We start from the raw sequence: 14,035 nt of genomic DNA on the forward strand, positions 1-14,035 counted from the left end.
CATTGACCACAAACTCTGAGGCCCTACACAGTGGGATGAATAGATGAATCTTCAGGACCTGAGGGTAAAGTACCAAGGCTCCCATACTCACTGGGACTGTCAGGGTGATAGATAGATAGATAGATAGATAGATAGATAGATAGATAGATAGATAGATAGATAGATAGATAGGTAGGTAGGTAGGTAGGTAGGTAGGTAGATAGATAGATAGATAGATAGACAGACAGACAGACAGACAGACAGACAGACAAAGATAGAAACTATCCCACTGGGTGCCACTGGGTGGTGTGTGGCCTTTGTATCAAGTCCTGCACTTCCGGTGTAGTGGCTAAGTAAAGATCAAGGTCCTGTGTGTAAAACAGAGTGTAGGATTACAAGGCCTTGGCTATGGAAGTACAGTTCACAGTGCCAAGTGTACACCAGGGACTTAATAAATGTAGGCACTGACTAGTAAATGAGGCACATGTCAGTAAACATTTGCCCTTGAGATCAGACGGACCAAAACTTCTCTGAGAACAAATATAAAAGCATATTTGTATGCCTGTGTGTGTGTGTGTGTGTGTGTGTGTATGTGTGTGTGTGTGTGAGAGAGAGAGAGAGAGAGAGAATCTTTGATTGGATACATAAATACACTTTTCACATTGTTAAAAAAAGTAGGTCAATTCATTTACAAAATTTTGACTTTAATAATTTTGTATTTGGTGATTTTTTTTCAAGGAATATTATTCAGTGGTAATAGAAGCTGTTGTGTGTCGTGCCATTTTTTGCTTGTTTCCTGTGTTGGTTTCTGAAGACAGGGTTTCTCTGTGTAGTTCTGGCTGTGCTGATACTACTTGCTCTGTAGACCAGGCTGGTTTCGAACCCACAAAGATCCACCTGCCTCTGTTCTGGAATTAAAGGTGTGCCCTGCCACCTGGCCTTTGTTTTTTTTTTGAGGTAGGGTATTAAGTAGTTTAGACTCCAGCTTGCCTTGTCAAGGAGGATGGTCTTGGAGTCTTGACCCTCTTGTTCCCTCCTCCCGAGTGCTGGGACTCCAGGTTGGTGTTACCATGATGGCTTATCATGACCTTTCAACATGGCAATGTTTTTCACTGTACCTTTTACACGTAAAAACACATGGGCACCTTTTTTTTCTTCTTCAGAACAAAGGTTGCTTTGTTGTTTTGTTTGGCTATAACTCTGCTACACTGAAAGACGTACCATCTTTCGCGGACAGGAAAGGAAAAAAAAATCATCTCTCTCTTGTGGCCTCTTCCAACCCCAGGACAATCAGAGTGCAAGACTTGGCATATGCTCTCTGTTTGCTCTGTAGTGCATACGTCTCATGTGTGGATAAGCTCAGGATTTGGCTCGAGTAGTTATGTAGTATGTGTGTGTGTGTGTGTGTGTGTGTGTGTGTCTGTATGTGTCTCTGTGTGTCTGAGTGTGTGGTGTGTTTGTGTGTGTGTGTCTGGGGGAGGGGTATATGGGTACACATGGATGCCAGAAGAGGGCGCCAGAGAGTTCCATTTGGTTGCAAACCAGCTGATGCGGGTGCTGGAAACTAATTTCTGTCCTCTGGGGGAGTAGCAAGTGCTCTTAACCACTGAGCCATCTCCAAAGCCCCTAGGTGTGTAGTATTTTCTACTCATCTTGAAAGTTGAAGATTCCGTTGTGGGGCTAGGGCTATAGCCCAGGCTGAAGTGTCACCTGGCAAGCCCTGGGTTCCTTCCCCAGCACTGTGTGACTGGGGCATGGTTGTTGGTGCCTGTGATCCCAGCACATAGTGACTTTAAGCTCATCTGTGACACATGAGACCTTGTCCCAAAAGAAGGAGGAGTCGTGGATTTCTTTTAATTGATTGCATTTATTTGTCCCTCCTGGACAGCAGTGCTTGAGTGACCCTCGCTACTCTGTAAGGCATATTCTTATCTTTTTCACCGGCACATGCTTGGGGTTTTGGTTTCTAAGAAACTGTGTATAAACGGGACAGCTGTGGCACAGCGCTGTGACAGACACACAGATGGTCATTAGCTACTGTGGTGAGGAAGACTGGGTATCTGTCACACCACATCCTTGGCTTTTTCTTGACAGGGGCTATTAAAAATCCCCTAAACAATACAATTCAATTAACTCCAGTCGCCAGAGCTGTTCTTCCTCATGGCTGGTAATTGGTGTCCTCTGACAGGCATGGCCTCATTTCCTCTCCTACCATGATAACCACCATTTCCTTATCAATCTTTGAGAACTGAGCTTTTGTTCTTTTGATGCCACATCCAAGTGAGATTTCTCATTATTTTTTTCTTCCGTGACTAATTTTCTTAGAATAATGTCCTCCAAGCCCATCCCTGTTATGGCAAACAGAGGGCTCTTTCTCTTCACGATGCAGTAACAGCTCACTGTGTTATAGTTTCCTAATCAGTTGACACATGGGTTGCTTCTGTATCTTGAGTATTGTGGGTGGTGTTGCAATGAGCACCGGAGAGCAGAAGAAAGATTCCTATGCCCCATGGGAATCCTCCTTTTAGTTTATTTATATTTTTGATTAAAAACATTTGTTTTATTATTTCCAGTCATATGTATGTGAATGTGTTTCTGTTAGGGTACGTGTGTGTGAGGGCTGTCCTGGGAGTTCAGAAAAGGGTGTTGGACACCTGGGGTTGGAAGTTTGTCACTGATTGTAAGCTGCCCAGTGGGTTCTCTGGAAGGGCAGCAAGTGCTTTTAACCACTGAGCCATCTCTCCAGTTCCTTCTTCACATATTTTTTTTTAAAGACAATTAAATTGCTTTTTGTTTATTTGGTTGGTTGTCTGATTTGGTCTGTTTTTCTTTCTTTCTTCTTTTCTTTCAGTTTCCAATGTCACAGAGATTTATTTCCCTGTGAAGAGTTCAAATTTTTTTTATTAGATACTCTCTGTATTTACATTTGAAATGTTTTCCCCTTCATTCACCCTGCTCCCTTCCCCCCCTCCCCCTCCACTTGTCTTCATGAAGGTGCACTCGCTACTAATCACCCTCTCCACCTCAGTGGCATTCCCCTACATTGGGAAAACATGCCCTCACTGGACCAAAGGCCTCTTCTCTCGTTGATACCAGACAGTGCCATTCTCTGCTACATATGCAACTGGAGCCATGGGCCTCTCAATGCATACTCGCTGGTTGGTGATCTAGTCCATGGGAGCTGTGGAGGATTTGGTTGGTTGACAATGTTGTTCTTCCCATGAGACCACAGCCCCCTTCAGCTCCTTCATTCTCCCCCTCCCCCTACTCCCCACCCTAGCACCCTCGCCAGGGGCCCGTACTCAGTCTGATGGTTAGCTGCAAGCCTGCTCAGCTGCATGATTCTGGCAGAACCCCTTAAGAGACATATTTATGTTTACGTGTGTGTGTGTATGGGCTTGCACACGCATGTGGCAGTCAGAGGGTAGCTTTCGGTGGTTCTGTCCTTTCACCTTGTAGGAGCAGGAATCAAACTCCTTAGGCTTGATAGCTTGTTTGCCTTCAGAAGCATCCTGCTGTTCCTGTTTTCTCTAAGCCTCTCTCTCCATGCCTAAGCCGCCTTCCACAGTGGCTGCAGCAACCACATCCTTACCGACAGCGCATTTAGGGTCCTGTTCTTTACACGCTCAGCAATACATGTCTATTTTGACAGTAGCCACCCTTAAGGTATGAGGTAACACTGCATGAGTTTTAATTTCTCTCTGATTATTAGTGATGTGATTGCTTTTTCACACCTCTCTTGGTTGTTTTTATATTGATTATGCGTTGTCAGTATAGGGCCTTGCTTTATTATTTTATTATATTTTTTAAGTTTTTTGCTTTTTTACTATTGTGAGTACGGGCATGTACGTAAGATATATATGTGAGAGAGTGTGTGGCTGTGTTTGATGTGTGTATGTGTGCGTGTAAGTGTGCAAGCTCATGCACACATGCCCTCATGCTCCTGTGGAGGTCAGAGGAAGAGCCCAGTCGCTCTTCTCCTTTCTGCCCTTACATGAGATCCAGGCTCACATCATTAGGTGCCAGGAGTCTCTACCTGCTGAGCTACCTTGCATTGTCTTCTCAGCCAGCTGATGATTCTTTGACTGTGCAGAAGCATCTGAGCTTATGCTGCATTCAGCCCTTTGCGTTTCTTTCCACTGTTACTGTCTGAGCCTTTGTTGTCATATCTGAGAAATTACCGAGACCAATGTCAAGGAGCTTGGCTGCTGAGCTCTCGTCGAGGAGTTTGATGATGTTGGCATATTTAGTCTTGGCTGGCTGTGAGCTGACTTTAATGTGAGGTGTTTCTCTAACAGTATTTATCGGAGACAATATCCTTCCCCCTTTTGTCCTCTTGTGGACGCTTGTGAAAAGTGGGTGACCCAGGACTGAGGATGTGGCTCAGTTGGTGAAATGCTTGCCTAGAATCAGGAGGCCACCTTGCCAGTCTCTGGCTCTCTGTGACAGTCCTACTTCACGTTTGGTTCTGTGAGCCACCAGAACTTTGAGAGTATAAGGGAAACAAAAACATCATGAAAAATTTTTTTCAATGAATTAAAATTTTAAGTCTATTTATGAAAGCAAAATCAGAAATAATTTAAAAATAAATATCTCTTGCAACTCAAAGAGATTAAGTCTTTTTTTTAGCAGAAGAAAATTTTCCTTTTACTCATACACAGTGTAGTCTTGAGGTGGGTATCTGTCTCCTCAAACAACTCTAGACACATGGCTGTGTATTCAGGGCTCTGTTTCCTATGGGTGATCAAGTTCTGAATAAAAGTAGGATTGTATTTTACATTTTCCAAACCCCACTTTTCCTGGGTGCTCCTTGGTGTTCTCTGATGTCCCGGTCACCTGTCCTGACTTAAAAATACCCAAGGCTGAAAAGGCATTGACTCTACCCAGCATCGGGAAACGCTGTTTGCTTCCCTGACAACCCTGTGGCCCACCCTGAGCCCCAGCTCGCTGTTACCGCTCCGCCTTTGAAGAGTGTTATCACACTGCATCTCACTAACCAGGGAAAGATCAAGATTCAAAACTCAAAGTTTAGTTTCTACCAAATGTACGCGCTCTCACAAAGTCAAAAGAGTGTAAATCCAACCAGTGGACATTGCAGTCTGTCTACTCTGGCAACTTTGCCAATTAATTTTTTTAAAAAATACATTCCATCTATCTGTCTGTCTGTCTGTCTGTCTGTCTGTCTGTCTGTCTATCTATCACTTATCTATTAGTAATTTACCTACCATCTGTTTATCCGTCTATCTATCACCTATCTATTAATAATCTACTTACCATCTATCTATCTATCTATCTATCTATCTATCTATCTATCTATCTATCACTTATCTATCTATAATCTATCTACCATCTGTTCGTCTGTCTATCTATCTGTCTGTCTGTCTGTCTATCTTTCTATCTATCTATTATCTACTTGTCATTTGTCTATCTAATCTGTGTGTGTGTGTGTGTGTGTGTGTGTGTGTGTGTTGGTGTGTGTGGTGTGTGTGGTGTGTCTGTGTACATGCATACACAGTATGTATGTACTTCTGCGTTCCACAGAGCATTTGTGGCAGTCAGAGGACAACTTGTGGGATTTGTTTCTCTCCTTCCATACTGTGTGCCCCAGTGATTGAATTTTGGTCATTAGGCCTTAGGACCCATATGCAAAAAAACCATCTCACCGACTCTCACTTTATTCTGTTAAAGTCATTCTTTGGTGGTTCATGATATTTGGGGTATACCTAGCCAACACTTATTTGGAGATTCTTGATGAACTTGGAATTATTACCAGTTATTTTTGCACCACCTCCAAAATGATATGGGGGTGACAATCTTTGTGTTTATTCTTATGGAATGATGCTTTTCCTGTATTGGGGCTTAATTCCCAGGGAAGTTGAGTTAGACCATGCCTTTTACTTTGACTGTCATAGACATTGTTACCAGCTCTTTTCTAAATGGCTGGTGTGTATCTTCCCACCTCCAGCAATACCTCGGTCACAGGTTCCCTAATGAGCAGCTTCTGAGACACTATAGCTTGTCTCCAGTTCCATATGTAGTTGAGGTTGACCTTGAAGCTTCTGACCCTCTTGCCTCTACCTCCTAAGTGCTGCCAAACCTGGATGGCTTTAACCTGTTGAACATTTCACTTACCAAGTGACAGTTTTCATTTGTTCCCAAAAATTTCTTTGAGACAGGGTGTCACTATGTTACCAGGCTGTCCTGGACCTTGTTGTGTAGCCCAGGCTGACCTAAGTCATGATCCTCCTGCCTCCATGTCCTGAGTGCTAGGACTTTAATAAATACCTGTACACCAGGCTAGAAAAGGCATTCTGTTGTTGACAGGGTTTCTCTATGTAGCCCTGGGTGCCCTGAAACTCATTCTGTAGTCCAGGCTAGCCCCAAACTCAGAGATCCTCCTGCCTCTGCCTCTCTGATGCTGGGATTAAAGATGTGTACCACCACTGCTCAGCTTAGAAAACATATTCTTAACTGGGCCCAAGTCACGACTCACGTTTTGAAAATGATCTCTTCAGGATGGGTGTGGAGGGCACAAGTGCTCAGAGCACAGAAGACAGGATAATCACTAGTTGAGGACAACCTGGGTTACATAGTCTCAAAACAAAACAAAGGAATAGATGAGAAATTTGGTGTAGACGGGGGTCATAGCAAGAAAAACTCCAATTTGTGAGTCAGTGGGCATGTTTGAAATTTACATCCAACATCCAATATCCAACAAGACCGGCCACGCTGAAATCTAGCTGTTTCACCGAGGAGCTAGTGTGCATGATAGCCAGGAATATTTTTGGGAAAACTGTCCCTGGACCCGCCCTGCCATTGCTAGCTTCACTCAGATTGTGCACAGACATGATCACTCTCAAATTCTTTACCTAGAAGTTGGACAAGCTTGTTGCTTCTCCCATGACGACTCCTTGTGCGTTGGGTAAGCTGTCGGGTTTCCTGGCCCAGGAGAATGTGGCTCTTCCCTGAGCCCAGCAAGCCTTTATTCTTGTCTCTGTCGGCCTCTATAGCACAAAGCAGATCACCAGGTATGGGAAGGAAAACCCATAAAAGGTCTTCCACCCAGGCCTCCTGGCCTACGGAAATCATTCTACTTCCGTATGTCTGAATTTAGGCAGCAGTGTGGCTTCAGGGTAGGTGCTGGATAAAGAAGGGGTCACCTTGGACTCCCTTTCTCTTGCTCAGGCTTAAAGGCAGGCAGAGCTTTGTGATGGTTGGGTTTCCCATTGTGTTCCCCAAGGGTGGCAGAAGCCCGTGGCTTTAAGAGTGAAGGTGGAGCGCAGGGGTCATGGCCTGCCTTGAGTCTGACCTTGTGCAGCCCAGAGCCACCTTGAGGCTTACAGGATGCTGGAGGTGCTAGGGAGGGGAGTGTTGGGGAAGGTGGGCTCCACCCCAACCCACACCAACTCAGTTCTCCCCCTCTTATCTTTATCCCCACCCAACCACAGAGACCTTCACAAAATCTCCCGTGAGAGACTATTGAGACTTCTCAAAGACAATTTTTGCCTCTGCCTCAGGTCATAGCATCCCAGAAGTTTTCTGTTCATTTGTCCAGGGCTGGGACTAAGGAGTAGCCAGGGGGCCACTGGGGCAGGTTGTTCTCAGAGTCATGCAAGTGCTGGTCTTGAGTCAAAGTCCTCCATGAATGTCAGTTCAGAGCTGGGATACGTGTGCTCCATTGGCAGCTGTGTGGTTGAGCTTGGGTTCTTTCTATGGCCGCTTGTCACCTATTCCAGGTAGGATGCTCATTCCCAGGTACCCAATGACCTTGGTGAGCTCAAAAGCCACATGGTGGGCAGCTCCAGGAGAGGCAGGCACAGGAGAGGAAAGCTCTGGCTCGCTTGGTTGGGGCCCTGAAGACCTCTGTACAGCATTTTTATTTGGTTTCTTTGCTTAGTCTCCTATATTAAAACTTAGGAACACTGTCCATAGGAAGTCATAACAGGAAAAAGCCTGTGGGTCGGGATGAGGAGAAGGACACTGAGAAGTCTTGTTGCTAAGTTCCTGTGAGCAAGGCCATGTGTCCCAGGGCCCTGCAGGCTCTGTCTTGCCCATGTTGTGTCACTGATCTTGCATTGGGAAACCTGGGCAGGAAGGTGATCCAAAGAATATTTTAACTAGTACAAAGATTCCTAAGGAGGAGGGCTCAACTCCCCACAAGGAACAGGCAGTCTCAAACCAAAACTGTCAGGCATGGCCGGTGCCATGATCCTTTAAATGGCACTTGGAAGATGGAGGGTAGAGGGTGGAGGGAGGATGGATGGAGAATGGAAGATTAGGGAGGACAGATGGAGGATGGTGGACAGAGGGTAGAGGATGGAGGGTAGAAAATGGTGGATGGAGCACAGAGAATTTAGGGTGGAGGGTAGAGGATAGAGGAGGATGGAGGATGGATAGAGAATGGAAGATTAAGGAGGGTGGATGGAGGATGGTGGACAGAGGGTGAAGGACAGAGGGTAGAGAATGGTGGATGGAGCACGGAGACTGAAGGGTGGAGGGTGGAGGATGGAGGGAGGAGGATGGAGGATGGAGGACGGAGGGTGGAGGATGGAAGATGGAGGATGGAGGATGGAGGATGAAGGGTGGAGGATGGAGGATGGAGGATGGAGGATGGAGGGTGGAGGATGGAGGATGAAGGACAGAGGATGGAGGGTGGAGGATGGAGGATGGAGGGTGGAGGATGGAGGGTGGAGGATGGAGGGTGGAGGATGGTGGATGGAGGATGGAGGGTGGAGGATGGAGGGTGGAGGACAGAGGATGGAGGATGGAGGATGGAGGGTGGAGGATGGAGGATGGAGGGTGGAGGATAGAGGGTGGAGGATGGAGGATGGAGGATGGTGGATGGAGGGTGGAGGCCAGAGGATGGAGGATAGAGGGTGGAGGACAGAAGATGGAGGGTGGAGGATAGAGGGTGGAGGATGGAGGGTGGAGGATGGAGGATGGAGGGTGGAGGATGGAGGATGGAGGGTGGAGGATGGAGGATGGAGGATGGAGGGTGGAGGATGGAGGATGGAGGGTGGAGGATAGAGGGTGGAGGATGGAGGGTGGAGGATGATGGATGGAGGGTGGAGGACAGAGGGTGGAGGGTGGAGTGGAAGATGGTGGATGGAGGCATCAGCAGTTCAATGATATTCATGACTACATAGCAGGTTGTCATCCAGGACTATAGGAGGCCCAGTCTCATAAGGACAACAAACAAAACAACAGCAAAAACAAAAGCAAATACAAACAACAACTTCCCTAACACGAGAACAAAACATCACACACACACACACACACACACACACACACACACACACACACACACATCAGAGGTGTCAGGCATATGGCCATGGATCCCTTATTTCAGGACTATGAATCCAGATCTGAGTCTACGAACTGTTACGGGTGATTTCCAGGAAGCAGTGACTCAAGTCCTGACGAGTGTCACTGACGAACTGAGGTGTCCCAAGAAACGGCAGAGGAAATCTCTTTGTCCTTCACCACCTGAAGAACCCGGGCTGAGAACCCGGGGCTCTTTCTCTCTTTCTCTTTGACTGGGTGGTAGATTCGGATCTGCTGCACAGCCCACAAGAGCTGGGGATTCTCTTTCTGAAAACAAGCCGCCCACTTCCTATCGGTGTGGAGGGGCTGCTGTGGTTGGGGCACAATGAATAAGGAGGGAAGAGAGAGAGCTGGTGTCGGAGCCCCCTCTCCTGTGGATGGCCCTGTGGGCAGCACACCTGTAGCTGCTCTTCTCTGAAGGCGGCAGAAGACAACTGTGCTGCCTCTAGATGCTTCTACTGCCATTGCTACTCTAGACCACCACGGGGCAGAGAGGGAGGGAGACCCTACCAACATTCTAGAATCCAGCTTACAGGGTCATATCGTATAGCCAAACCCATTTAGGAAGCAAGCGAAGGAGGGCCTGCTACGCTGTGGCCTCAGACACACCCCAATATTTTTCATGCTACATTGAGGAAAGAATTACTTGTATTTTAGATAGTGTAAAAGAAACTTTTTACAATAGCGATTTCTTTCTTCCAAAATTTTGTCTCCACCATCATAAAATAAAGTTAATATACAGAAGCACAGATCCACACAAGCAGCTGCTCACGTGCTAATTTTACTCATTTCTGCAATGTTCTTTCTTTCTTTTTTTTTTTTTTAACTTGGGGTTTTATTTCTATTTCTTTATTTTGATATGAGGTCTCAAATTTATTATACAACCTTAAACTTCCGATCCTCCCGAGTCTGCCCCTCGATTGCTGTGATCACAGGCGCTGGGTTTGTGAACTTTGCGCATGTCACGTAAGGAAGCACTCTACCGTGAATCCCTTTCCCTGGAGTACAGATTTCAAAGCAAGGGAAGATCTCCAACATTAATGTCAGGAACAACTGAAAGTAAATTCCTTTTTTATGTGCATGGTGTTTGGTCTACACTAATGGCCGTGAACCACTTGTATACCCAGTGCTGGTAGAGGCCAGAGGAGGACACTGGATGCTCTGGTACTCTCTCTACAGGTTGCTATGTGGCTACATGCAGATGCTGGGGATAAACCTGGGTCTTCTGGAAGAGCAGTCAGTGGTTTTAACCACTGGGCTATGTTCTTGGAGTAAATTATTTTCCCCCAACACAACATTTTTATTGAGTCTTTGTGACTTCGTATCTTGCATCTTACATCGTCCTTCCCCGTCCTGAGCCCACTCTTGTTACACCTCCCAGCAAACAAGCAAATAAACCAACCCAAATAAAACAAAAGTCCAAATTGTGCTAACTATAGATTTATTCAGTGGTTCAACCTCTCAGTGGCTGCCCCCTAGATGGAGCTGAATCCTTTCCCCTCTGGAATGTCTGCTGGAAGCCATCCACTGTGGAGGGTCACACCCCAGCATCTTATTTTATCACAATGTTTAAGAGTTCTCTCTTGGAGTAAACTCTTATAGGCCCCTTTCTATGCATATAAAACATGTTTGGAGGTCTTGATAAATAGTTAGAAAAAAAATCTGGTTTGAAGAAAAATGGGGTGATATTTTTTTTAAAGTATTACACACACACACACACACACACACACACACACACACAGAGGCATGCACACACTCACACATGCACACATACACACACTTTGGAACAAGGTCTCCATGTGGCCCTAACACATTTCCTTAAATATGTAGCCCAGGCTGTCCTCAAACTCGTGATCCTCCTGCCTCTGCCTCCTTCAGCAAATCCTATCAGCGCGCACCACCACAACTGGATCTAACACATTTCCTAACACTGGCATAAACTCACTTATAAAGCTGGATCATACTTTCTCTACCCAGTTTCTCTTCAGTGCTACCTTTTTTTACCCTAACCGTGCTGGGTGTTGAGCCCAGGGTTCTGAAGTTATTTTTTGTTGGGCCTTTGAGTGTTTCCAATTTTACACCACCGAGCAGAGGAACCACAAGAACAATTCAAGTGTGTTTTGCGTTTGGCTGGTGACGGATTTAAAATGAAAGCCAGGCAGGACATAATAGCACGATGTATATATCCCAAAGACTTTTAAGCAGTAGTGACAGCTCTTCCGCACAGCAGTCAGGTGCCGAGTACAGAACTCCTCACCACAGCCCCCAGCCCTTGGCGGCCAACTTTGATCCAGCTGTGCCATCTCAGCAGCTGCTTGCTACACAGCCCACTCCTGCCAGCCCAGCCTCACCCGAACTTGTAAACAAGCAAACACAATTGCCGAGACAGAAGCAGGGAGATGCTCAAAGGCAGTCTGAGGTGGGATGAGCAACCCTGAGGTGTGTTCTTCCTTCCACTGTGAGAGGGGGTATGAGCCTTCAGGGAGCAGACTTCACTCAGCCTGGGTCTTAGCCTTACCATTCACAGAGTGGCCAGGGCAAGAGACCATCTTGACCCTCTACCATTCTCCCATCAGAATTGAGACGTGGCCTGTCATTTGCAGAAAGTGTTTGCTTCACTCGAGGAGCTCCTGCACCTATACTGACTTCCACCTCACCGTGTCCTGCCTCCGTTGCCTCTCAGATGCAGGAACGGGCTGTGCTGCCCTTCCTCTGAGGCACATTTCCTTCTGTGACTATCAGAGACCTCAGAATACACCCCGGTTTTCCCTCACGCTTCTCTGAACCGGTCTGGAAGAGCAGGCAGATGGACCATGGCACACTGCTTCTCTGAATTCACATTCCAGGCGCAACGGGTTTTGTCTTGTTGGTCCTAGGCTGCTAGAGGCCATAGTGAAGACAGATGGAGGGACACTTTAATATTTAAGATTCTTCCTCTTCACTCTGACTTCACCTCAGCAGTTGTTCCTTGGCCACTCCCTCTATGACTGCAGAGGCTAAAACATGATTAGCAAATGTATGGCCAATAACTCTGGTTTTTCACTTTTGCTTTGGTACAAGGTTTTCTTGATGCAGGAGTCCTGGGGTTTTAACCTCGGTGAGCAAGTGCTGAGACAGGACTAGGAGGGACAGGTGGGGACAGAGAGGAATAAGTACTTATGTCTCTAGTCTGCAGAACGTGTTACCTACCAAAAGGTCCTCTGTAACTTGTCAGCGGCGTATGACTTCTGCCTGGTCTTTTCCCCTTATCTTATTACAAAAATGAAAGGCAGTACCCTACGAGGAAGAAAGTGTGTGTGTGTGTGTGTGTGTGTGTGTGAGAGAGAGAGAGAGAGAGAGAGAGAGAAAGAGAGAGAGAGAGAGAGAGAGAGACAGACAGACAGACAGACAGACAGAAAGAGAAAAGAAAAAGAGAAGTTGGCTAGTGTCAGCTGGTAAGATGCCTCAGCAGGTAAAATCACAAGTCTCACGACCTGAGTTCGTGTCTGGAATTACAGTGGAAGGAGAGAACCAACTTCTAGAAGTTGTTCTCTGACACACGCACACACACCCCACACATTCATCTGCACATGCATGCATGTGCGAGCACACACACACACATGTAATTTTTTTTTTAAATTACCAAGTGTGGGGCTCACACCTTTAATCCCAGCACTTGGGATCCAGAGATCTCATTTATGAGGTTAGCCTCATTTATGTATTGAGTTTTAGGCAAGCCGTAGCTATCCACCCCCGTCCCCCCCCCCCACACACACCAAAACAAAAAAAAAAAAAAAAAAGACTCCAAGGCTCCCTGGAACAAACATCTGTTCTTTTATGTCAAAAGAGCTTCTACTACCACCGTGGGCGAAAGCATTTGGGACTCTGTGTGTGTGTGTGTGTGTATGTGTGTGTGTGTGTGTGTGTGTGTGTGTGTGTGTGTGTGTTTCCTAATCTCTTCATTTACAATTCAAGTTATGGGCACAATGTGTGGCCAAATGAGGGGTTTTCGATGTAAAGTGAGAACACGCACAATGAACTCACCCCTCCTTTCTCCCCACCTGACCCCATGCTGGTGACTGAACTCAGGACCTTGTGCAGGTAGGCTGGAGTTCTGCATTCCCAACCCTTGTCACTCCTCCACTGAAGTCAATACTTTTGCTGTGGAGGAGCTGTCCTTGGACATCACTGGAGCCACGTGTGTCTTGAACACAGGACTTTATTTTTATCGCCAAGGCATTTTCATAAAAAAAGGCAGAGAGTGAGAGACAAAATACATAAGCCACGCGAGTGGAGAAGTGAAGCCTAAGAAATTTCCTACCAGGAGATGAAGTCGAAGTCTGTCTCCTGAGCCAACGGCTTCCCAAACCCACAGCAAGGCCCGAGAGAGTAAGATGTCTGCCGAGAGCAAGAAGCTGTTTGTAGGAAACCTTATTCACGAGGCAGCTTCTCTGTGTGAGGACGTGCAGTCTTCTCCAGGGCTACCCTCCTATCTCTCTGCCATGAGACGCCAAAGAGCCAATAATGCTGCTCTACCAAGCAACTTACAGACAGCGGCTGGAAGGCTGCCATCCAAGGTCCAGGTCAAAAAGGGTACAAAAGCCACAGGGGTGTCCCGGTGGGAGTTCTTGGTTCCTCAGCACACTCTGTGAGCGAGCCTGGATCCTTCTCTGTGAGACTCCGGGTAACATGCATGGCCCACGGAGGACTTGCAGCAGTTTCAAGCAGACAGCTGAGCTGGATGCACCGTCCC

This window comes from Micromys minutus (assembly GCF_963924665.1).
Source record: "Micromys minutus genome assembly, chromosome: 18".
In the NCBI taxonomy this organism is placed as follows: domain Eukaryota; kingdom Metazoa; phylum Chordata; class Mammalia; order Rodentia; family Muridae; genus Micromys; species Micromys minutus.